Source organism: Aulostomus chinensis, chromosome 18 (genome assembly GCF_037954235.1).
Source record: "Aulostomus chinensis isolate RoL2024-O1b breed Wild chromosome 18, RoL_Achi_v1.0, whole genome shotgun sequence".
Taxonomy (NCBI): domain Eukaryota; kingdom Metazoa; phylum Chordata; class Actinopteri; order Syngnathiformes; family Aulostomidae; genus Aulostomus; species Aulostomus chinensis.
The window spans coordinates 10,113,568-10,136,200 of NC_141337.1; the positions used below are offsets into that span (position 1 = coordinate 10,113,568).

The 22,633-nt window shown below is 42.3% G+C and overlaps 1 long non-coding RNA gene across 11 annotated transcripts in view; it reads right to left on the bottom strand.

Annotated features, from left to right (window-relative positions):
* LOC147245080 (uncharacterized) overlaps window positions 1-22,633 on the bottom strand; it is a 112,491-nt gene that overhangs the window by 13,558 nt on the left and 76,300 nt on the right. For all 11 annotated transcript variants that reach the window (XR_015110182.1, XR_015110179.1, XR_015110180.1 and 8 more), the window contains one exon: window positions 4,056-4,105. This is a non-coding gene — a long non-coding RNA (uncharacterized LOC147245080). The remainder of the gene's footprint in view (window positions 1-4,055; window positions 4,106-22,633) is intronic.

Sequence of the window (22,633 nt, forward strand, 5' to 3'; positions counted from 1 at the left end):
GCTCTCCCTCTGTGATCTTGGCAGACAAAAGAACAAATTGCATTTCTGCGTCATGGCATCGAGGGTCAAAATCGGCATAAGAGCCCACTCAGCAGTGTTTGTGTGTGTGAGCGTGTTGATATAGGTTCCATCAGTTCCCCCAAGAGAGCCAGAGAGGTGCACAAGCTTACATTTTCAGCCTTTCATCTTGGCTTCTTTTGTATTCAGCTGCACTTGTGTCTGTTGTCTCTTTCCTGTATTGGGCAGAATTGACTGTTATTATTCCAAACAGCATTATCTTTATTAATGCCACAGGTCTCAGGACTGTGCACTCCCTGGGAGCCGGGTCTGGACAGAGCTGCAACCAATCTCCCTAGATAAAAGCTCAGCGGAGAGCTGTATGCAAGCCAGACAGCTCGATCAGGGCTTCATCCGCCCTCCTCATTCTCAGAGAGAGGTACAGACCCTACAAAGACTAAGATATGGCTTTAATCTTGGCACTTTGAGTCAGAGGGAAACATTTGGACTGAGATCAGCTTTGCACGGCTATCAGAACACACGTTTGGTTGAGTCCGAACAAATCCGAGAGTATTATTATTCGCAGATCTGTTTTATGTTGCAAAAAGTGAAACATGCACGACGAAAAAGTTTTGAAAACAAAACACGTCGGTGCAACTTTTAGGAGGCCACCATCCGTGTCTACAACGGTTGGTGGCTTGTGTGCAGCACAGAGCTGAGGCCATTTCCCAAAGTCAGTCATGCATGACAAGTTGTTTTAAAGATGGTGTGGAGAGCTGACGTGTGGCCAGGCCAGGCTAGGGCAGCAGCTGGGGTCTCGGCTTAGTGCCTCAAGCCCCTCGCTCCAGTGGTCACACAGCATCAGCTCCAGTCCGGAGCCCGGACACTGATTTATGGGACAGGAGGATTACGGTCAAACCAGCCGTGAGGACCACCCAGCTAGTGGCACAGGACGACAGCCACACAGGCAAACATAACTCATACACGCATGCAGATTCATATTTGCTTATACATTTACATATGCATTTTTCTACACAATCAGCCATTTAATGTTGCAAACTTGAATGTAAAAAAAGAGCATTGCTATTAAAAATGCTGCAAAACTGTATGTTTATTCTGTAGGGTGGTCAAAATAGGGCTGTTCACATTCACCTTCGGCACTTACATCTACAAAGACTAACACAGTATAATTCCCATATTTCATATAATCATGAGAAAAGACTACTGGGACATTTGGAGCCATTGTTCTAGTGACTAAACCCTGTGTTTTTAGCAAGCCGTGGGATATTTGCATCAATTTACGCATCGTGTATGTACTTACCTCTTTGCATTTGAACCTCACCCTACCAACAGCACAGCAACCATCTGTCAACTATCTGGAAATTATCAAAACAAACTGCTGGAGCGAGTCCAGTCAGTTTTATCTGTACAGTGCCAAATCACTCCCAAAGTTATCTCATAACTTATATCAAGGTTTTTGACATTCGAATTTAGGTTGAAGACCAACATTTTCCCCCTGAGTAAGAACTTGGCCACAATTGACAATGAAACTAACTGCTACCAGGGAAAAAGAGCAAATGACAGACAGACAACCAAAAAAAAAAAAAAAGATATTTGCAAGATGATACTGGAAAATTTGCTCATCACTTTTGTAAGATTTGCCTTTTATATGAATATTTCATGAGAATATGAGAGAAAATTTCTCAGCTAACAACAGCAGAGCGAGGAAATAAGCTAACTGCGCTCTATCACAGGTCATGTTCTCAAATGTGGTTATAATAAAAAACACCCTTATTCAAAATGATAGAAGATCCCTCAACAATTCACCTTCGCTGCAAAGTTATTGTTAGGAAGTATACCGCAACATACGGTTGAGGGAAACTCAAGTGGGTGGGCTGCACATGAAAAGCTGCACATGCCATTTGTAATTGCTCTGTTAACCGCTCAAGTGCCGTGGGAGGAATTAGTTCACAGAGGCGTCCTCATTACAAAGCCAGAGAGACAGCTTTGCTCATCAAAGTTTATCTACAGGATATGCCTGTTTAGAAAAGTGACTCCGCACGATCGTGTCATATTATTTCTTCTTCTTTTTTTTTTCGTCTTTCTTCACTTAAGTTTGCATAATGCATAAGTGAAGACTGACGACTTGTGTAATTTTGTATCTCAACTTACCCTGCTGCAAAACAAGAGCCTCCCATGTAGATGGGAAACAGAAGCCAGGCACAAACTCTGGCTTTCATCAAGACTGAAGTAAATTCTCTGAAAAGGGTGATTTTCAACCTGATCATGATGTTAAATAACGCACTTTCCACTGTTCTCAATACAGGTCTGGACTCTTCTCATTCTGAATGAATTTACCATCCTTAATACTTTTCCAACAAGTCCCATTTTAATCCGAGAACATGTGAAATGCACAGAGAAAAGCAGGGAGTTAAAAAAAAAGGAAGAAAAGTACATATATTTTGCTTGCTGTGGGGCACAGAAGAAGTCAACCCAAATGCGGCAGTTGGATGAGCTGAACAATAAGAGTCAATGACAAATCGGACGTGGCGCATTCCTTCAGCAAACACTCTCTTCATAAAGGGAGACAGGTTGGCAAACACTCACCTGCCCTAAGCTAACAATGTGTGTGGAGGCAAACACACGAACACACTCACTCATGCACACACTCGCTTGTTGATATGTTGGGACAATGATGGGAAATGAAACTGTGCAAAACTCTCTTGGTATAAAGAGCCGAGCAGATTTGCACAGCAAGAGAAAAAAAAAAAAAAAGGAAAAATGTAATAAATCTCAGATCACAGGGAACCGCATGCAGCATTCTTCCTGATAAAAATCACAGTGTGCCTCGGAATATTTGAGGAATATGTGAAATATGTGCTGTATTACTGTGCTGTGTGAAACATGGAAGCACAGATTATGGTTTTAGGGTTTCTCTTAGTCATTGCTCTTCAAAAATAAACAGCAATTGCATGATTTTCACTGAGTCTAGTGCAATAGCAAGATTAGGGGATTGTAGAGCAGTAGCAGTTTATACAGATTTTACTTTCACATTTGTGCTTGTACGCGTGTGCATCTTCCACCATGTATGACAACGTTTATGCCCCAGTGTGTCCGTAATTATTCAACCATAAAAGCAAAAAAAAAGATCTAAATTTTTTGCCTTAAAATATTATCTGTCCTAGTTAAGCTCCAGTGACAGCTCTACTTCTCTCAGAAGGATTCACCCGCGACACTTCCTGACCATGTGACTTACTCCAGCTGCCATTTGATTGGTTGATTATAAGCAGAGGGAACGAGGCGGGGGTGGGGGCAGTGCTGGTAGCGGATACATGAGAGAAAACAAATTCCTGCCCCATTACCATGGAGATGAGTCAACAGCGTGTCGGGGGAGAGCAGAGAGGGCCGGGGGTTGTTGGGCACAGGCTGACCTGCTGTAGTTAACAATTCATCCCTGTATCCGGCTCCCAAATGATTGGGCAAACACGGAGTTCTGTGGAGTCAATAGAGCCGCAAGGGGCTGAGAGGGGGCCATCACCCTGGGGTGACACGCTGACAGTCACACACTGGTTGGTAGAGGGTGAACCAGCTGACAGGAGGAGTAAGAGACAGGGGGCACCAGTGGAAACGGAGGGGACTGATGGGATGTGGAGGAGCAGTTAAGTTGAGGATATAACAAAACTAAAATGATGGCTGTGGCTTTTTAAAGAGGTAAATTCTTTCTGTTTGAAGATTTTTAAGTTCACAGCAACACTCTGTGCTTCATGATAAGTTAAACGGTTAACAGCATTTGGCTAGCGGCTAAAGAAGAGGGTTGCGTCAGTTCAATAAGCCTCAACCACATTGACATTGTAAGTCTCAAATATCCCCTTTTTTTTCTTGATTTCCAATTCCAGTTAGAACATTTAGAACATCTGGGTGAGCTCCACTGAGAAGACAAAAAGAGCTACGCCAATAGAGAAAGTCAGATGAAAGATAAGGACATAAAAACCCAACTAGTTCAGTGGCCATGTTGTAGTTTTTTTGAGACTTAGACTGTGATAGAAACATATACTCACCATATAATCCATGAGGTTGACATCTCATTCCAGAAATGTGGATTCCTTCACTATGGAAAGAAAAAAGAGGCCAAATGTCACTTATATCCGTTTAACTCTTGACTGTCCATTTGTTCAGCTGGGTTTATTTAGGTAAAACAGTGTTAGAGCATATAATGTGAGGTACAAATGGAAAACGGTTTAAAGCCTCAACCCACAGAACCAGGCTCCAAAACACTGACCACTTTTAAGAGTAGAGCACAGCAGCGCTTGACAATAATGGGTCAGAGGCAGAAATAACAGACGGGTGGATTTCATCAATGTCACATCATGCAGGAGAACCACAAGACTTCAAGAGTGTGCTTATATTACGAAGTGAAAGTCTTTGTGTCTCAGTCAGCATAAGTTGTTATATGTAACTTTATGCACTGTCACAGTCCGCCCACACAATGCCAGACCATATACCGCCATTACAGCAGCGCTTTATTTCACTAGCCAGTACTGTGTGGAGGGTGTGTTAGCAGAGAAGACCTGTTACTGGTTCTCCTGTGCTACTCACGTCAAAAGCACATGAACCCCGCTGAAGCAATAAGGCCTTCCTTCGTTGGGAATTAAAATCCTCTCTGTAATAATCCACCCAACAAATCTTACAAATGAAAACCAGGACGGTATAATTTATAACGTCAGGAAAAAGAAAGACGAAACGAAGAAAAACAAGAGAGGAGTTGGAGTTTGGGGGTGGGGGTGGGGGTACGATTGTGATAAAAATAGCACATGTTAAGAGTCACTTCTCGAAAGGTGTGTCATTCAGGGAGTTTGGTGCAAACCTTTGGCTGATGCTTTAGGTCTAAATTTAGCGTGTTTACTAAAATAAAAAGTGAGTTCAGCTACTGGCACTGGAACTTTCTCCTCCCCATTCATGACCTCAGTGGTGGAGCCGGCGTCACTTATGACGAAATACAAACCATATAAAACAAAAAAAGACCTCCTCAAATACTCTGAGTGCATGAGGAAACAACCGCAATTTCAAGTTCACTGTGAATGCTCATTTACAGCAGCAGTCGGTCGACAGAATATGGTTTTGACTCGTCTAAATTTAGAAGAGTACGAATTACCTTTTACATTACACAGTTTGATATTAAAACCCCGACCGCTTCTTTTTGAGTTGATGAAGTTTCTAAGGATGTATACTTAATTACAGTATAAATATTGGATGGTATAAATACTGTGTGATTGTGGTGAAGCCTGTGTGTGGCGGGCTCAGGAGGATGCCCTTGGGCCAGGCTGAGGAGTAAGTCAAGCAGAAGTCCCATCTAAGCTCTAAAGCATGCAAGTATCAGGCCTGTAACTAAAACACAAGCATAAACACGGGTGATGTTAGGGATTACACCCTGAAATACCGCCGCAGGAAATCACAGACAGCACAGGTGTAACCATCCGCCACGGACGCATTCTTCCCCATCTCCGCTTTGCCAGTGGAGGTCTGACTGACAGCTCATCATCCAGCCTTGCTGGCTACGTGAAACTTGTGTAAACATCTGCAGGCCTTTGTGTGTGTGTGTGTGTTTGTGTGTTTGCATGTGTGTGGTGCAGGGCCACAGGTGAGGAGGATACACACACACACACACACACACACACACACACACACACACACACACACACACGGGGATTATAGTGGTCTAATGTCATGTTGAAGAAGCCTTGCAGCACAATACCACACATTCTCTAAGAAATTGCAAAATATCTCCTTCAACAAATCTTGCTTATTATATTTTAGTCTCCCTGAAGGCTATTTGAGGCCTGCGATTCTGACATGATACCTCTTTGATATTAAATCAGATTTGTATTCAATCAAACTTCAACAGCACGGTGTTTTGGACCGATCTGACATTTTCAAACATATTTGTAAGGAAATCACAGAGATAAGCGGCAGAGAGGAAAAAGAAGGAAGCAAACGTTCCTTCGGTAAACAGCACCCTCTAGAGAAACATTTTACCTCGCTCTCATTGCTGCTGCTGTCTCTGCAGGAACTACACAGGACCCAGAAGACACATTCACTCGAATCGAATGTCAAAAAAGTCCTGTCGGTTTCTTAAATTAAAATCTCAATAATCTTTTTTTCTTCTTTCAAGATACCAAATAAGTCTTTTAAGGCTTCTTTCAGGGCCACTTAAGGTTGAACTTGACTTATCTTCCAAGTTGATAATGAGGCAGGCCACTATTAAGATGTTTGCTTTAATCGTGTGCAGGGTTATTAGGAGCAGTTTACAGTACACCAGAGAGATTAAGGTAGGCCATGCATGACGGTAAGAACTGAGGAGGCCAATCATATAAGGCCAGCGACGCAAAACTGTAAAGCTGGCTGAGAAATATGAGGCGGGACATGAAACACGGTAAGACAAACTTCCCTCTCTCTCTTTTTCTCTGTCTCATTCAAACTCTCTCTGTTCATCTCTAACCTTGTTACACAACCAGAAAGGAATGTCTTGTGTATCAGAGACAGATTCAAAACAACCTGAAAAGAAAGCAACAGTAAAGAAAGGGGATCGCAAAGGGAAATACAGAAGTAAGAGGTGTTGTTTGTCTCCTATATTTGTATGAAAGGGAGAACGTAGCAGGGAGCTTGGCAGTACTGAAGACAAACAAGTCCAATTGCACACACACTACACTTCTCACACATTCTTACATAAACTAAATAAGCCTTAAACCTACAGTTCCCAGCACCAACCAGGGGAGCACTACACGTTTCCTCTATATTTTTTCCATGCCATTAATAAAAATAGACATTGTACTGTTTCAATATGTTTTGTTGGAATTAAGGGAGCACTTGAAAATCCATCATTTTATGAGCTTTCAAACTTTCTCACAGAATTCACAGCACTTTTCCGTGCGTTTGACCCACACGCGTTAAAGTAGCACGCAATTAAGCCAACACACAGAGACTCATACGATGCTTAAATATGACAAATAGCACCCGACACCCATGTTTATGAGACCTGTGTTGCATTAAAAACATATTCTATTTCCTGACTGGCAGACAGTGGAAAACCAGCTATTGAATTAATTAATTTTTACTATTTTATTCAACGATTAAAAGAGTTGAACATCACTCTCTAATCATTTATTTGATTTGGTTTACGTCAACATTAGCCGAGTCTTTGTCGCTTCATTTCAGCTAATCGCACAACAAATAAACCGCAAAATATCCAAGATTAAAATCCACACATCCTTTAGCACAGCATGGCTTGACTGCATTAGCAAAAGGTGTGTGTGTGTTTGTGTATCAAGTTAGCAGAAGGTCAGAGTAGTGAAGTATTAGCACACTGTTTGCTCTCCTCCATGTTCTCTTGGGGACCAGCCTGTTTGAGAGTTTGAACAGTGACGTGTGAAACCCGTAAAAACAGGACATAGCGCCGCTCTGTTTGCTTAAGAACACCCAAAAGAATGGATTGCCATTCCAAAACAAATCCTTCTGCCTGCATTCTTCCTGTCCATCAAACCCTACCTGTTGAACAAGATCTGACACAGAGCGGAAAAGGTAGTTACGAGAAGATCTCCATCATGGTGGTATGACTTGCAATTTGTTAAAAGACTGTCAGTTGTTTGACATGTCTGACCCTTGGAAAGAGACAGGCATCCACAAGTTTGCAATGAAGTACAATTTTTTTTTTTATTGTTGACGTATTTACAGTGAACCCACACGTCCCAAAAGGGATGTGATGAACAGGAAAAAAAACAAAAACATTTAAATCTATTAACCTTGAGGAAATATGATCATGTAAAACGAATTAGATGATCTATTCAATACTCTAGTAACTTATTAACATAAACTCGTGAAAATAGGCTTCTCTTATAATAATATGCTGCTCAAAAAAGGAGAGAAGTAGAAAGTAGAAATATGTATCCTATTCGTTAAAACTTCAAAAGGTTTGTGTCCCGAGTGCCATAAAATTTTAAGTTGATGGAACTTAAAAAGACAAGTTCAGGTAATTCCGTGAGACAAGTTCATTATATCGTTGCAAAAATGATCTCAACTTGTCCTCAAGTTCAGTCAACTTATAATTCAGAGGTAATTGGAACACTAACTTTTTTAGTGATGAGAAGTAGTTTTTTGTTGTTGTTTTTTTCTTACATTGCCAGCCAGTGATTTATACCTTTAATATACAGCGTTGTGATAATCACCACACAGAAAAGAGATCAAAATATATCGTTGATAAACTGTTGAGTTGGGTACCATCCATATTTCAGCCCTTACCAGCCCCGTATATGGAATTTTGTGGTACTTGCTCTGTAAACTAGAAGGGCGCTGTACAGACTGTATACCTCAAAGCCAAAAAAAAACAATGCTGTCTTTTTGATTTGTTCAATGAATTGAACAAATCCAAAATATAAAGTTGTGGTTGTTGGTTTTTTTCCTTTCACCACGTTACATCCCCCCACCTAATTCAGTGAAAATCAGCCTGGTATTTTTTTTTGCATAATCCTGCTAACAGACAGAAAAACAAACACAGATTAAAACTTTACCTCCTTGTCCAAACATCTGCTAGCCTGCTGCTAATGTTAGCTGAAGCTACTGCAGGCCACTCTGTTTTCAGGCAATGAAATACAGTACACTCTTTCACTTTGAGATGGATTTAATCATGTTTTAAATGTTATTTGGGGTAAAAAAAATAAATGTTGCAGAGCATTGTGTCATCATCATCTCTCTCTCTCTACAGTATACTTTCTCACCCAGATGTGCTCCCACACCAAATTTGATTCCAAGTGATTTTACATTAATCGGAACTCGCTGATGTAAATCAGTCTGTACCCTTAAAAAGTGTCATGTCCGGCACCCAGCTCTAATAAATTGTAGCTTGCATTTTGAAACAAAGCCGACAGACAGATTAATGGTGCCTTTATTTCAGCCTTCTGTCTAGCATCTGTTACATAAAACATTTTAATGATGTTTTCAGCAGAGATGCCCAACTTCTTCTTATGTAACATATGATTTAAGCCATGACAACACACTGATGGATCCGACACTAAAGTTTGGGGTGACACTGGGATGAAATCCATCAACTGGAACAGACGAAAAAAGGGAGAGAGGCACCAACGAGATTCCAGCCCTCTGCCCTCCCCTCCCTGCCACCGTCCTCGTATCAGAGGAGCCACTGGGAGAACTGGATGTGATTTGTATGTGTGTTTTTGAAGAGGGGTGCTCATAAACAGCCATGAAAGGGGCCCCTCTATTCAGCCCACCAGCCAAGATGCGCTTCACTGGGCCGGCCTTTTGTTTTCTCCTGTTCACAAAACTTTAAGCGTAGAAAAAAAAAAGGGGTTAGATTCTCTTGATGTGTCCAGGCCCAATGATGCCATTAGATTGGTGCCCGCTCTGTTTAAAAAAAAAAAAAAAAAAAAAAAGGCTTCAGCAGTGCTTGAAGTGATTTAAAAGATGCAGAAAAGAGAGAGCTGCCTGCAAATCCTGTTTAGGAATAACACTGGAGGAGAATAGGGAGGCAAAATGCCAAGAGAGTGATCATTCTATAGTATGCAAAGTTGCTCTCAACTCCATGAGTGCTGTGAGATGTTAAAACAAAAGATGCGGAGCATTCCTTTGTCACGTGATAAGGGTCAATGTGCTGTGGTAGTGCGTGGGGTCAGGAAGTTCACCAAACTTCCCACGCTGCCTTGCACCGTAGGACCACAGATGAAGCCTCTTCACTATTGGCAGGTGTATCGTGTGTGTTATATTGTCTAAATCCCCTCCAAAAGCGCCAAAACTCGAGCGCCAGCAGGGATGAGCGATGAGGACAAGAAAACAACAACAACAAAAAAAACTGAGAACTTCCTCATCAGCATGACATATCACATTCCCAGGTTACAGAAAAAAAGTTGAATGAAACAGATGTTGGGAGAGGTGTCTGGTATATCAGTAATATCTACAATACATGTATGTCATTTATTCACACTTTCACACTAAAAAGCAAAAAGCTTTTCTACTCAAGCGGTCCAGGGCAGAGATTCCAGCCAAGAAACCAGGTGATAATTCGACAACGACATAGTCCCAGTAAATGGCATTGTGCTCGGCATATCATCACGGTGCCCATTCGTCAATGGCAACCTAATAGGCATGAGAACCGAACGGTGTCAACAAAAGAACGGGGCCAAACAAAACAACTCATCGGGTGCTTCTGAACAGGCTAAGTCCGGTTCCACTAAACTCTGCTCAGCCTTCATTTCAAGTTACATCATGTCTCCTTGAGCTATCAGGAGGAACACTGACTGTTTACTTTTCTTTCACAAAGTTCTATTCTCAGCTGCCACCCACGCTTAACCCTCACATTCGTTGTTCAGGGCTTGAATTGTTCACTTTGTCGATTATGATATATCATTTTGATTTGTGATTGAGAGAGCTTCCTTGTGACGGTTACAAGACCAGATTGGCAGGTCTCTACAAACAAAGACCCAAGACAAGCAGATTTAAGATTCATTTAATACCTCTTTTTCAATCAAAAACCTCTTAAAGATGGTGACTTTGCAATCCTGCAGTTTTTAAAATCAAATTTGTTTTATTGATGGCTATGATTGGATTATACACTGTTGTTTTACTGTTTCATTGTCAATCATTATGATTAGGCTGTGGTCTTATCCGTAGAGGTATCTTCCATTGTGGACCAGCAGAGTTGATTTAAATCTGAAAACATTAGATGAAGGTGATGTTGATTTCTGACATGTAATGACACGTGTAATTACATGAGGTGTGTCATCCCTCTGTGGCCTTTCCTTACTTCTTTCACACCCAGAAGGTGTTAAAAAGCAAAATTGTTCAAGACGAAGATTGATGGGAAACTTGTCTGAGTAAGGGTCCTCTGTGGCTCGGTTATCTTTTAAAGGAAGATTGTAATTATGTGAAACCACACACACACCAGGTGAGCTAACAGTGAGTCGGCTAGAGAGGTGATATGACTCAGATGGACTCCAAGCTGATGGGGTTTTCCCCCCACTTGGCACATTTGTCATCTGTCTGGGCTGCAAAGCAATATCGAGGCAAACTTCACATGATAGTCAAATGCCCTACATACCTCCCTTATCTGTGTTCATTAGTAACAGAGGTTGAGATAAAGTTCCTCTGGACTACAGTCACCTCTGGGATCTATCGACAACTGCTGTAAGTGGACACACTGTTCTCTGTTCATGTCTGACACTTGCTATTGCACCGTTAACAATTAAGTATTACGTGCTGGTTTCACTACAGAGCTGCAGAGCTTTGCACGTGTATAACAATGCATCCATTAAATGTATGATATGTTGCGAAAAAAACTTTTCACACATAATCCTACAAATGTGTAGCAACACGAGGGATCGGTGCGTCAGTGCAAACTCCTGCAGGACTAGTTGTTCTATGGGCTAAAATGCAAATAAATACAGATATAAATAATTTAATTGTTACCTGCGATGGCTGCAAATGCACAGACATCTCACTAAAAAGACATGGTTTTCTCTACAGAACAATATCTACAAATGTCTCATGTCTTGCTCCTGGTTCCACCCATCTCATAATTAAGTGGGTTATAAATTAACTATCGTGATTTGGAGGAATGAATGAGAGGAGCCTGACATAAGCCAGGAACTCATTTGAGAACTTGCATGATGCCCTAGTAAAACCATGAGGAGCAAAATAAATCTGGGTCAGACCCTAGAGGCCATGATGTCATTGGAAGTCTTTTCCAGGATGTTTGATACGGGTCCTGTGGGTTTTCTGCAGATAAGATTCAGGAGAAGGTCATTATGAGACCCTCAGCAAACCGCTTGCTGGCTTACAATGCTGCCTCAGTCTCAGCTATCAGGCCATCTCACCACAGACCGCATGTGGGCTAGCTGGACACAGGTAAGGTAATCAGGGCTGTCAGAATGGGACCAGCTCAGGTCCTGTATCACTGTTTCGACTACACATCTGAGATAGAAACTGAAAAAAAAAAAAAATACAGAAAAACTTAACATTGTTGAAGGAAGCTGTAGAGGTAGTTTGCAGAGTTTACTTTGTGCCACATGTCAAGCAAATATTTCTCTCCTCTCATCCCTTAAGTGACCCTCCTTGCACAAGCAGCAGCGCCACACACTCTCTGTCAAACCGGTTGGTGGCGAAATCACTGTTCATTGTGCTGCCTGTTGTCATGGATACACCCAGGTGTTGCTCACGAGCCAACGCTGAATTAGGAAGCCAAGGCACTCGCTAATCCTTCTCCATACCACAGTGTGTCAATAATCAGGAATGCACTGCCTAAACTAAAGCATTGTTCCTCTGCCAACAAAATCACAAATATAAGCACTGACATTGCCTCTGGGCATTGCTGTCTCTGGGACTGGGAAAGAAATGAGCTGAAGAGAAACAACAAACGCAGGAGATGGAAGGGAGAAGCTTTGATTCGTCTCCAGACAGATTAAAATTGTCTAAATCTTAAAGAGCTCCACTCCAGTGCAAGGCGGGGATGTATACTGGTATACTGTAGGGGATTGACAAAAGCAGTAGCTTCTTTATACAGTAGGACACCAAAGAGACGGTGCGCTCCTGAGAAGAGCGGCTGCTGTCAGCAGTTGGACGGCTTTGAACTAACACTAAGCCCTGAGAGAGAGCGCAGGAAATATCCTCTCCACTACTTTGAACTTGGCCCCATTGGAGTCAAATTCAGAATATATGATCTAATAGAAAAATAATCCCACACTTGACAATAGCGTCTGATCTTTGTGGACCAAAGCTACCCAACCAGCCAATTGGTGGCCTGCTGTTCATCTGTCTTTTTGGTTGTTTTTAGGGCCTGAGCCTGAAGGTACTTCAGGCGAAGACCCTATTATGTTTGCTCGTTTTGTTTTTACTTTTCCTCTTGTTCTGACTACGGTTTGCAGCACTTAAGATTAGACAAAAAGTCATTTATCTACGGTCACCTTTCCTATAAATGATTTAGTGGCAGCGAACATGTTAAAAAGTCATTAGCAGCGCCGTCTTACACAAACCCACAGCTCATACTTTAAGATCCGACATGCAGACATGACTCGTCCATCTAGACAATAGCTCGCCTGTTGACTCTCCTCCTGTCTCTCATCTTGCTCTGTGTGTGTGTGTGTGTGTGTGTGTGTGTGTGTGTGTGTGTGTGTGTCAATGTGTTTTAAAATCCTGCGGTATCTCAGAACAGAGAAGTGCACAACTGGGTGAACGGATGCGGCTGGATTTTGAAGACCACTGTGGGATGGCCCCCACACTCACAAGGTCCTCCTGAGAGCTTTATTGTTTGGGGTGGCTAACCGCAGCCATCTCTACTTCCTAGAGATGTGCGGCCACATGCCACAACAATGAGCATCTTTGTCATGCACCACTGTTTTCTTTACATATCACTGTAAATGACAGGACAGTGTTGACGATGCAATTTAATGAACTCCAGGTAAGTACATGTCATGAAATGGGAATCTAATTCAAACAGCTGCAGACATGAGCTCATGAACCTTCAGTGTGTCAGAGATTCTCAAACACTCTTGTGATATAACTTTTTCAGAGACAGAATCTATATTTTAAGACTTTTATTTGGCACAAACCAGACTTAATACTTGTTCATTTTCAAGCTTTTTTTGGGGGGGGGGTTAATTTGAATAGGTTGCCACCATTTGCACCCCATGTACCCAGACTGTTAGTCCTCTGCAGCGGATGTGGGAACTCAAGCCTGCAGCCATTTCCACATCATCATCTTCACCACCCACATTTTCTTGGTCTTTCCACAGAATACTATCAAAGAAAGCCCCCCCCCCCCCAGAAAACACAATTTAAAACAAAAGAGTCGTGGCTTACACATGGGCTCACAATTTCACTGTTTATCAGACTGTGTTTCAGAGGCTGCATGGTAGATTTTGTGGGTTATTTTGTGGTATTGAAAACAATTTATATAATATACTGTATATTAGGGGTGTTTTCTACCTATTCTATACATTACAAATTGCAGATGAGAAGACATTTTTTTTAATTGTTCTCTAAAATGCCTTAAAAATAAAAAAATCACATGAGCCTTGTTTCCATATTTTGATGCACATTTTGAAGTAATGCATTAGTCACTTTTAAGAACTTTTCATGCTCACTTGAGGAGGTTATTAATGTCATTATGGAAGATGGAAACATGTTTTTTTGAATAACTCAGGCGAGGAGAGCGCTTTACTCCTGTTCGAGAATAAAAAGAAGTTTAACTTACATGAAGAGGAGGAGGAGGAAGTGATTGGGATGATGTGTTATGTAAAATTTATAAATATATGTAGATATATAGGGTCAAAAAATGTGTGCGTATGAAAGCAGTAACTTTAGATAGTCCTTGAGTGACACATTAACACATTCAGGAATTTGATTCTGAATAAAAACTTTCGCTGATTAGTATACTATCACACTGAAGGAATGATGAAATGTGACAGTCTCTCTGTCTGAGGAGAGACAGATGAATAACTCCTAACTGTGGATGGAAATGTGCGTTTTCTTAAAAAATAAAATCAGACACGGTTTGTGATACATATGGATGGAAAGCAGACAACTGTAGACCAGAGACAATCTGACCTCTTGACCTTGTCTTCTAGGCTAAACTCAACCTGAACTTGACCCCTCAGTCACCTAATTTATACGCCTGTATTTTTGGTGGTAGGTTGGGGATTATCTGACCCAAGAACTTGCCTCTCATCACTTGGCGAGTACTCACTCGTCCCGATGTCGAGGCTCTAATTGCTCGTGCTCCGTGGGATTTTGAAGTCTGATGTACATTGTTGGCCATGTGCATGGGCTTGTGTGTATGTCATCACGAGCCAAGCTAACACTTGCCTGCAACACACACACAATCATGTCTTCACCCGCCGCAACCTATCATTACAGCTGTCACGTAGCCACCTCCGCAGTAGGCCTCGCAAGCCCCAACAACCACCGGCACACACACCTGGAGGGCCAAACACTTAGTTCCCAGCCTTGTGCTTTGTAAACACAACATTTTAACACACATGCACACACACAGACACACAAACACACACACATAGAGGCACACACACATTCATAGCATGACGCCCCATCTCCATCCTTGCCCCTCCCACTCTGTGTCAAAGTATGTCTCACTTTTCTTCCGCCCCTATCACATATGCTTTAGTGCTATTTCATTTATTCCCTTTGTTATCATTTGCCACACTAGCTGAGCGAGACAGCACCCAAAGTGCAAAGCCAGGTTAGCAGCTGCTTCCAGGCTGCTTCTGTGACTACAAAAAAAAAACAAAATTGGAGAGTAAAAGAAAACAGAGGAACAGATTCTGAGAAGTTGACCAAATCAAGATACGATCCCGCAAGAATGATATTTAAGTGTGACGACTGTCTAAAGTACGTGTCCACATCCATCTCTGCCTCTTGAGCATGTACATGGTTGAACGAAGACATAAGACCACTGAGAAAACAGTGGCTGACGGTGCACACCTGAGTCCAGCCCGCCTGTCACTCACGCATGACCTTTACAAAAGCTGTCAGTGTGACAAATTAGACTCAAGAAAAACTTGTGAATGTCCCAGCCTGCTGCTTTCAGGCTGCGCAGCGCAAACAGACACTTGAGGCAGAGTTAATCGGGTGGACAATGGAGGAGCTCTTAAACATGTTACACCAACAGAAGCCTTTGAAAAAGACAAGAATCACTGCGGTGTTTGCTCTCCTTTGTCACTTCACAATGTTGTCTCGGCCCTTCACTTGCTCTTCCATGTTATATTCATTCAGAGGTGGCTTTAGTGTGTGTGTGTGTGTGTGTGTGTGTGTGTGTGTGTGTGTGTGTGTGTGGCAGGTTGCTCGGATAGGTGTGTGAAACCTGAAACTGGCAGACTTAACAGACAAATATGGAAATGGAAAATCCAGAATAACAGCATGTCACACCTGTGGCTTGAATTCACAAAACTCAAAAGTAGATAATCAGGATTATCAATGAACCTTAAACACGAGAGGACATTCTTGAAAATTGTAACATGCTATTGAATGAATGATTATAAACCCTAAAGTTTTGAAGCAACAATCTGGCAAGCAGAGCGGCAACAAAACACATGCTCTTTCTAGACCTGAGCTGTAACATAGTAAAATAGTAATGGAGTGGCGTCAGAATAAGTCTTAAAACCTTAAAATGAGGCAGCATAGTTGTGGTTAAATGCCTAAAACAAGACCTGTGGTATTTAAAATATATTCATGTCTTCTTCTGTGGTGTAAAATACATCAGTAAATGCCATACTTGCAAATTTCAAAGCATATCCTAAAGCAATACTTGATCAGAATTCAGAAAGAGCCAGCCACGTATAGATAGCCAGCAACTACTAATCACAGCAAAACCATTCAATACTATGCATTTATAAACTCTCAAACCCAAGTTGTGGTGATATTTGAGTCATTTTTGTAAGCCTCCGAGCGTATTTTCAGCAGTTATCGAAAGACCCAGTGTAAAAAATCTCATTCGCTTTTGGTCAAGGAAAACCCATGGCAATGCTTACTTTCATATTTTCGAAATAGAATGGTCCTTTTCAGTCAAAAGGGTGAAACCATTATGAAAGCACAAAATGAATATGCGAAGTTCAGCTGCAGGACCAAACTCAGGGCGATGCATTCTCCCTCCTACAGCCAGCAGCCTGTCATAAGCCTTCCCCTCTTCCAGAGAACCTCAACAGAGTGCAGATAGTGATCAATCAAATATTCTGTCTAAACATGCAGCCTAAGACATTGCTCTGTGCCATCAACTCCTTACTTCTAAATTAGCATCCATTATCATTATTTCTGTGCTGGGGATTGTGTGTGTTGCTTGTGTAAGAACATGCACCCTGTGTTATAAATGACCTCATCAAACACCAGTATACATAGCAGAGGGGGTCTGGACAACATCAAGTCCGTGCTAGGCCACAGAACATTGACGGTGTCTCCCTGCTTCATTTACATACAACAATATACAGGTCCACAGCCCGCTCCTAAACACACATACACAAACCATTCATGGCATGCTAAACTCAATCTCAGTCAGAGCGTGTCAGCGTGCGAATGGACATGCGTGTTTGTTTGGAAGCAGGCGAAAGCAAGCGTAAGGGCAAAACTCCTGAAGAATGTCATCCTCGGTCAGTGTGGAGGGTTTAAGGGTATAAAGTGAGTTGTTTAAAGAATATAACAATGCAATGCTGTTTTATTTGATACCTTTTGTATTTTTCTGAAGTGTAGCACACGTGCAGGCTGCTGTGGTGCACAAACCCCTTCACTCCTCTGCTGTTACAGGCACAGTAAACGAGAATTATGCTGAACTGTCTCCAATATAGGGACTGGGGATAAGCTCCATATATATATATATATATATATATATATATATATATACATATATATATATATATGTGTGTGTGTATGTTTATGTGTGTGTGCACGCATGCATGCACAGGGATCAAGCATGATCAAACAAAGCACATCTAGGTATAGTATGCCATCTGTACTCCCCCCCCCCCCCCGAGACCCCAGAAATGTACTTTCACCCGCCCTCTCCATCTCCATGCAGAGTATTTGCAGTATATGCAGTGTCAGAATGAAAGAGGCCTTGTCTAAGAGTCTAATCCTTGGGCGATTAGTCAACACATCTCGATTAAAAGCTGGCAAAGTAGCCCATCCCCCACCTCGTCAGTGGAAATGGCAGCCCACAGGTGTCCATGCAGTCATCTCATGTGGTGACTTTCACATGAGACAGGCGGGGTTTAGTCAGAATCAGGGGCCTGGAGAATCCCTCGTAAAATGCAGAGACCACAGGAGCCCGAAAAGTATGGATGCTATCTCATCTGATGCCGAGTAAAAAAAAAAATAATGAAAACAAGAGACAGAAAAGGGGAAGGCATGAACATTTTTTTCACAGATTATCTCTTTATCACGGTGTTTTCTGTAAACAGTCATTTCGAAGTGGGAGGATTGAGAGCAGAGACGGGTTTTTCACCTAATACACCCTTGCTTTTCATCAACACATATTCAAAGGTAAATACCTCATCCCAGGGATAATCCCATGCTAGAGCATGCCAACACTTCTAAGAATATTTGGACTTTGATGACACTCTAGGGATAACGCGGTTGCAGTTATGGCCACTTTTTTTTCCCGAGTATGTAATCAGTTATTCTAGAAAATCTTTGTCCTACTTGGCGGTAGAGAGAGCGAGAGGGAGAGAGAGATAGAGAGAGAGAGAGAGAGAGAGAGAGAGAGAGAGAGAGAGAGGGACAGCATTCACATATTGAAGTATTTGCATTATTTTGAAATTGTGGTTGAAGTAAACAAGAACCTCATGATGAAATGCAAATTGTACCTGCGTAATCAAATGTCTTCATTCTGTCCCAGAAACGAGGAAGATGGCGCCACAGCTCCCAAACACCAACATCTATCTTTTAATTCAGCCTAAACTGGAACTGTGAGGGAAGTTAATGGGCGCATAGCTGATGATATACGTGAGTACGTGCTGCAGGAGATGCTACCACTTTCATTTGAAAATGCAAAGTCTCTCTCATTTTTGGTGAGTCAAAAGTCCCCAACACGTTTTTTTTTTTTTTTGTCCCTCAGTAGGTAATGCTGCAATCCTATCAATCAGATATGCATAGAAATTAGCAACTTGTATACAGAATCAACCCATGATTGTGTGTTTAATTATTCAACAAATAAAAAAATTCTCCCCACCTGATTAAATCCACAATCTCTGCTCGGTTTATGTAACTGTGACTATCAGAAGTCTGCTTCCTTCTTTGTCAATGTGAGTTCAAGCCATTTTTCTTAATCTGCTCCCTGTTAACCATTGGCAGTTTGAGTGTCAGGAAGTGACCTTTGACCCTGGGGGACACATTACTGTACTCCCTCAGTCACATCCATCGTGTGTCTAACCTTGAACGAAAACTTGAAAAAAGGGAGGGGAGTGTCTTTGGAGACCGGACACAGAGAGGAATCACTTACCACTTTCCCCCAAGAGACCTCAATGGACTTACACAGAGGGGGGACTCAAATAACAATGGCCAGAGGGAGGGGCTGAATGTTTCCTGAGATCACATGTAGTTAGGAAGACCACAGCACTTGCCAAGCAGCCAGCCAGGCGGCCAGGCCGGCTCAATGTGGAGGTCCACAGGGTGAGAACACACATGGTTTGAGTTTGGCTCCGTGTAGAACCGGGAGGAAAGTAAGGGGGCCTGGTAGCAGGAACCCTCCAATTCTCACTTCCTGCTTCTGATGGAAATGTGATCTGTGAGCCCGTCATCCCCATCAACACAGAGCACAGTGTTCACCCCCCCCCCCCCCCCCCGGCAGCCAAAACGGGGATAGCATGTTCACACACAGGGCAACCCATCACACCGAATCAGCCTGTCAGCACCCTGAAACCTGCGCTGGTATTTCCCTAATGAGCTGGGAGAAAACAACCCCATTCAATCAGGCTGCCCTTTGCCTTAGCAGCAAAACTTTCAAAATAAAACCGGAACAATATTTTTAGTAGGTGTGTGTTCTCCTGACCTCTCACTCAACTATAGTGCAGTAATTTACAGCAGATAATGAGTACAGACAAAGAATATATGGGTGACGCATGCATGGGGAGAGGCCATAATTACAGGCTGTTGCAACAGTCTTAATTACCTTTACTACTTGAAAGCCAAATGAATGTCACTTATACTGCTCCTGGTAGAAAGAACTCCAGCTGACCTCCCCGGGCCCTCCTTGACGGTGGAAGGTGACTCACCTCAGAATACCACAGGTTATACTTGGTCAAGTAAAAACACCATGATGCTAATAAAACCACTGGGCCCACGACAATAACCAGTGTTTGATTAATTAAAATGAGAGATATAAATTGCTTTAACAATTCCAGGAAAAGTGTTTTGCAAGAACTGCTTTTTGGTAACAACAAAAGTTGCATGGGGCAATGTGTTTTGTGTGTGTGTGTGTGTGTGTGTGTGTGTGTGCGCGCGTGCGCGCGCACAAGCTTGCAAAGCTTCCATTGTTTATGCTCTGCTGTGTCTGGCTCTTGACGGAATTCTTGCCCCAGCATGCATAAAGTTTTAACTGTGTTGTTGCAGGAGGAAGAATGATTACATTATGAAAAAAAATACACCACACCATATGTCCGAGTAAGCGCCCAAAACCACAGTATGACATACAGTAAAATCCAGTAAGGTTTTCACCGTTCCTCAGCACCTCAGCTGACACAGCCTGACCACAGCTATGGACCATCTACTCACCTCCAGTTATTTTCAGAAAAAGAAAAGACATTTCCGAGAATAGAATACATAAAAGAGTGGACGTAGCAGCAACTATGATGTCATACGCTCCTCTTGGCATTTTGGCCGTTGCAGTAGCTTTGGTGATAAGTCAAAATTTTCCAACCCATTTGTGCACACAGAGCAGAAATGGCTCCTAACGTCTGTTTTTATGTGACCAACGGGTCACCTCTATGTCAGTATGTGAGCCAGAAGAGAGAATGAGAGTGGGGTCAACTTTAAATGATGAAACTCAACAGATTCTGTCAATATTTGGGATTATTTTTGGTTTAAGTCAGCAGCCAACAGACCTAAATAAAGCAGAAATTGCAGTTTTGCCGACAAAACCGATGCTGCCTGAACAGCTGTCATTTCAGGACAGATCGTTGGTGAATAACCACTAAAAACAACTTGTTGGTTATGTAATCACTGCCCTGCTTTGAAAATTGTGCAACTTTTAATTCAGGAAAGCCATTTAATTCACACACTGTGACCATATTTGGATGAGAGAGTAGAGCTGTGGTGGAGCATCTCTCTCAGTCCACTGTGCTCGAAACTAGTCAATCACAAGGCAGCGTTTCCATCAAGTTTACCCTGCTTTATCATCTATTTTACTGTAAATGTTGCCAAAAACCAACAAAAAGAAACTCGTGCTGTGTTGAAGAATACTTGAAACTAGGCGTAAACGTGTTAAAACATGTTTAGAGAGGAAAAATAAGGTCATTTTCAAACTGAGTTGCCCTCCGTTGGCAGTTAGAAGAAATACAGGCTTACGGTGCCGCCATAGTTAGACTTGCATGCTCCGTTCACTTTTTGCTTCCAAGGTAGCACTTGCCTCATCTGAAAGTTAAAAATGCAATGAAAACATTGGGCAAACTGAGGTGTATAATAAAGAAGACTGTGCAAAAGGGTCAGGACCTCAGAATATTCAAATATTTACCCCCAACATGACCCACGCACTGCGGTTGTAGATGAGCCGGTCGGTAAAACGAATTGGTAGTGTGTTATTAGCATGGTAAAAACATGCTTTTGGGACTCGATGACACTATTCAGCTCGGAAGTGAAGCACTGTGGGAAATGTACTGTCAGAGGAGACTTAGGAAAAAAAATTCCAGAGTGGCTTTGGCAGAGAAGGTCATCAATGCTACTTCACACATTCACAAACACAACTTAACCAATTTGGAGATGGTTACGCAGCTCCCTGCATACAGAGCAGCCCCCTCTGTGTGAACCTTCCCACACAAGTTCACTCTGGTTAGGAGCCAGTCGGTTATACCTCGATCAGAACCTCGCCTTCTTTCTTCTTCGTCTCCATTTCACCCTCTCTGTGCGCTCCTTGTGTCTCATAACAAGACGGAGCATGTTCACTGTAAACCTCTTGGGGGTGAAAGGGATTGGTAGATTAAATTTATTTTGAATTCCTTCCCCTTAATGTGGTAATTACACCCCCCCCCTCTCTCCCTCTCTCCCCCCTCCCTCCTCGCTCTCCCACCACCACCACCACCACCTCCCGCTTCTCCCAGCAGCACAGCACAGAGTCTGTTTCAAGCATTTATGTTTTGTACACATAAAGCATTTCTTTCACCCCCTAGCAAATCTCAACATTTTTTCAGCAGAAACAGCCTGCCACTCATTCGACTTCGTGGATTAGATGGATGGGTCCTCGTGAAATGGTGGTGCTGATCAGAAAATTCCTCCGTTTGAGCGGGAAACGATCGAGTCGCGTTCGTCACGTGTGAACAAACCAACGGCTTCAATTTTTCGCAGCCCATAATCCAACGGCTCCGTGATAAATACAGATTATTTTTCCATTTAGTTTTACATAGAAACTGAAAACAGTCTTGTGAAATGCATGAGCCAGCCTTTAAAACCAGAATTCCCTTCTATAATGCTACGAATTTGTAATCGGCCCATTTTGCTTCGTCATAATCCAGGTCATTTGTGTCTAAGCAGATCAGAAACTGCATATGTGTGTGTGTGTGTGTGTGTGTGTGTGTGTGTGTGTGTGTGTGTGTGTGTTAAAAAAAAAAAGGTCAAGAATGTTAAGGTCATCTGCAATACAGTTATGAAACAAGTATCTAATTGTGACGTCTAAAATCCTTCATTTTGTTACAAAACCAGTGAGGAATGTGTAAGTTTTTGTGCTTCTATTCCAATTTCTGCTCTACTCTGACTCTCCATTTGGTAAATGAATCCCACCAAAAAAAAAAAGGCTCAGTTTCCCTCCTCTCTCTCAAGTTGGAGGGCCAGTCACACACCCCACCTTCTCATTGCATTTTCACAAATCTTTGCATCCAACATGGTCTCATTTTCTATCAACTAAGCTTCTTAATTGAACGTTCTATAT